Source organism: Triticum urartu, chromosome 6A, assembly GCF_056163025.1.
Source record: "Triticum urartu cultivar PI428250 chromosome 6A, HENAU_Tu73, whole genome shotgun sequence".
Taxonomy (NCBI): Eukaryota; Viridiplantae; Streptophyta; class Magnoliopsida; order Poales; family Poaceae; genus Triticum; species Triticum urartu.
Window position 1 is genome coordinate 543320455 of NC_141878.1, and position 4131 is coordinate 543324585.

The window sequence follows — 4131 nt, forward strand, 5'->3', positions numbered from 1 at the left end:
TCTTGCCTGAGTTGTAAGGTATGAAGTTAAGAATTAAAGCTCGACCGCGGCAGAATAGAGAGAAAGGACGAAGGTCGTCCCCTATGCTTAAGACATAGGCTCTACAGTATGCTATGCTGTGTACCGCACCTGAAGTGTGCCTTGCCATGAGTCAGTCAAGGGGTACCAGAGTGATCCAAGAATGGATCACAGGACAGCGGTCAAAGTTATCCTTAGTAACTAGTGGACTAAGGAATTTTCTCGATTATGGAGGTGGTAAAAGAGTTCGTCGTAAAGGGTTATACCGATGCAAACTTTGACACTAATCCAGATTATTTTGAGTAGTAAACTGGATTCGTATAGTAGAACAGTTATTTGGAATAAGCTCCAAATAGAACGTGGTAGCTACATCTAGGAGATGACATAGAGATTTGTAAAGCACACACGGATCTGAAAGGTTCAGACCCGTTGACTAAAACCTCTCTCACAAGCAACATGATCAAACCCAGAACTCATTGAGTGTTAATCACATAGTGATGTGAACTAGATTATTGACTCTAGTAAACTCTTTGGATGTTGGTTACATGGCGGTGTGACCTGTGAGTGTTAATCACATGGCGATGTGAACTAGATTATTGACTCTAGTGCAAGTGGGAGACTGTTGGAAATATGCCCTAGAGGCAATAATAAATTAGTTATTATTATATTTCCTTGTTCATGATAATCGTTTATTATCCATGCTATAATTGTATTGATAGGAAACTCAGATACATGTGTGGATACATAGACAACACCATGTCCCTAGTGAGCCTCTATTTGACTAGCTCATTGATCAATAGATGGTTACGGTTTCCTGACCATGGACATTGGATGTCTTTGATAACGGGATCACATTATTAGGAGAATGATGTGATGGACAAGACCCAATCCTAAGCCTAGCACAAAGATCGTGTAGTTCGTATGCTAAAGCTTTTCTAATGTCAAGTATCATTTCCTTAGACCATGAGATTGTGCAACTCCCAGATACCGTAGGAGTGCTTTGGGTGTGCCAAACGTCACAACGTAACTGGGTGGCTATAAAGGTACATTACAGGCATCTCCGAAAGTGTCTGTTGGGTTGGCACGAATCGAGACTGGGATTTGTCACTCCGTGTAAACGGAGAGGTATCTCTGGGCCCACTCGGTAGGACATCATCATATGCACAATGTGACCAAGGAGTTGATCACGGGATGATGTGTTACGGAACGAGTAAAGAGACTTGCCGGTAACGAGATTGAACAAGGTATAGGGATACCGGCGATCGAATCTCGGGCAAGTACAATACCGCTAGACGAAGGGAATTGTATACGGGATTGATTGAGTCCTTGACATCGTGGTTCATCCGATGAGATCATCGTGGAACATGTGGGAGCCAACATGGGTATCCAGATCCCGCTGTTGGTTATTGACCGGAGAACGTCTCGGTCATGTCTGCATGTCTCCCGAACCCGTAGGGTCTACACACTTAAGGTTCGATGACGCTAGGGTTATAAAGGAAGCTTGTATGTGGTTACCGAATGTTGTTCGGAGTCCCGGATGAGATCCCGGACGTCACGAGGAGTTCCGGAATGGTCCGGAGGTAAAGATTTATATATAGGAAGTCCTGTTTCGGCCATCGGGACAAGTTTCGGGGTCATCGGTATTGTACCGGGACCACCGGAAGGGTCCCGGGGGCCCACCGGGTGGGGCCACCTATCCCGGAGGGTCCCATGGGCTGAAGTGAGAAGGGATCCAGCCCAAAGTGGTCTGGGGCGCCACTTCCCCTAGGGCCCATGCACCTAGGGTGGAAGGGGAACCCTAAGGAAGAGTCCCAAGGAGGGAAGGCACCTCCTAGGTGCCTTGGGGGGAGGGAAACCTCCCCTAGCCGCCGCCCCCTAGGAGATTGGATCTCCTAGGGCTGGCGCACCCCCCCCCCCTTGGGCTCCCTATATATAGTGAGGGTAGGAGGGCCTCTTGACACACCCCTTATGCCTTTGGTGCAGCCCTCCCTCTCTCCCAAGTTCTTCTCCTCTCCCGTGGTGCTTGGCGAAGCCCTGCAGGATTGCCACGCTCCTCCATCACCACCACGCCGTTGTGCTGCTGCTGGATGGAGTCTTCCTCAACCTCTCCCTCTGTCCTTGCTGGATCAAGGCGTGGGAGACGTCACCGGGCTGTACGTGTGTTGAACGCGGAGGTGCCGTCCGTTCGGCACTAGGATCATCGGTGATCTGAATCACGACGAGTACGACTCCATCAACCCCGTTCACTTGAACGCTTCCGCTTAGCGATCTACAAGGGTATGTAGATGCACTCTCCTTCCCCTCGTTGCTGGTCTCTCCATAGATAGATCTTGGTGACACGTAGGAAAAATTTTGAATTTCTGCTACGTTCCCCAACACCCTGGGCTTCCTCTACTTCGGCTGGGCCACGGTGCCAGTCGTGGTTGCCGCCGCGCGCGGCATGGCGTACTTCCTCGGCGGCATGGCAGCGACTGGAAGGCGAGCGGGAGGGGGTTTGGCGGGAGAAAGGGAGGGAATGACGGGAGGAAGGCGAGCGAGCGGGAGGGATGCGAGGGAAAAGCGTCAAGAAACGGCGGGAAAAGGTCGTCAGGTCGCTGCCAGGGCGGACCCACATACCTTTTTCGCTTGTGCCGGATCCCCAAGCGCCCCCCAGGGCGCCGGGTTCGGCCTGGGTCCGCCGGCACCAGTTTTGGCCCGAGCCAATGAAAAACGGGTTTCTGGGGACGCGACTGGGCCTTTTTTTGACGCCGGCGCGGCAAAAACGCGGAAGGGCCTATTGGGGGTGCGGCTGGAGATGCTCTCAGTACCAGTTTACTGGGTTCGAGGGCGGCAGTGTTAGCCCTGTTTGGTCGGGAGTCGTCGGTTGAGCCGCTTCAGGAGCCTTTAGGGGATGGCACAGAGGTGTAGGTGCCAGGTTGGCGGCCTAGGTAGGAATTGACTATGACGATGAATACACACCCCCTGAAGATGATAGTGTGGAATGTACGTGGGCTAAATGCCCCTGCGAGGCGAAACACAGTCTAGCAGGTGGTGAACACGGCCAGCCCGGCCATTGTGTGTCTTCAGGATGTCTCGGATGTCATTGTACGACAGTGCCTTCAAAAAGTTATTTTACTTGCCAGCTCTTGGAACATGTGGGGGGATCTTGATAGCTTGGGACGCAACCGTAACCCAGCTATCAAACCCACACTTCACCAATCATACGGTTACGGTGCTTGTCAAGTGCTTGGATGACGAGCAGCCATGGTGGCTTACCTGCGTGTATGGTCCGCAGGACGATGTTGACAAGGTGGAATTCATGCAGGATTTGGTGGACATCCGGGACTTACATGTTGGGCCATGGCTTGTGGCCGAGGATTTCAACCTCCTCGCCAAGCAGGAGGACAAGAGCAACGCCTTGGTCAATAGGAGGACTTTGGCGAGATTCCGAGCCAAGTTGATGTTGGGGAACGTAGCATAAATTCAAAATTTTCCTACATGTCACCAAGATCTATCTATGGAGTCATCTAGCAACGAGGGAGGAGTGGATCTACATACCCTTGTAGATCGCGCGCGGAAGCGTTCAAGAGAACGGGGTTGATGGAGTCGTACTCGTCGTGATCCAAATCACCGATGATCCTAGCGCCGAACGGACGGCACCTCCGCGTTCAACACACGTACGGAGAAGCGACGTCTCCTCCTTCTTGATCCAGCAAGGGGGGAGGAGAGGTTGATGGAGATCCAACAGCATGACGGCGTGGTGGTGGAAGTAGCGAGATTCCAACAAGGCTTCGACAAGCGCTGCGGGAGGAGGAAGATGTGTCGTGGGAGGGAGAGGGAGGCGCCAGGGCTTAGGTATATTTGCCATCCCTTCCCCCCCACTATATATAGGGCCAAGGGAGAGGGGAGGGCGCAGCCTTGCCCCTTCCTCCAAGGAAGGGTGCGGCCAAGGGGGGGAGGAGTCCATCCTCCCCAAGGCACCTCGGAGGTGCCTTCCCCCTTTAGGACTCTCCCCTCCTCTTGTCCCTTTGGCGCATGGGCCTCTAGGGGCTGGTGCCCTTGGCCCATGTAGGCCAAGGCGCACCCCCTACAGCCCATGTGTCCCCCCGGGGCAGGTGGCCCCACTCGGTGGAC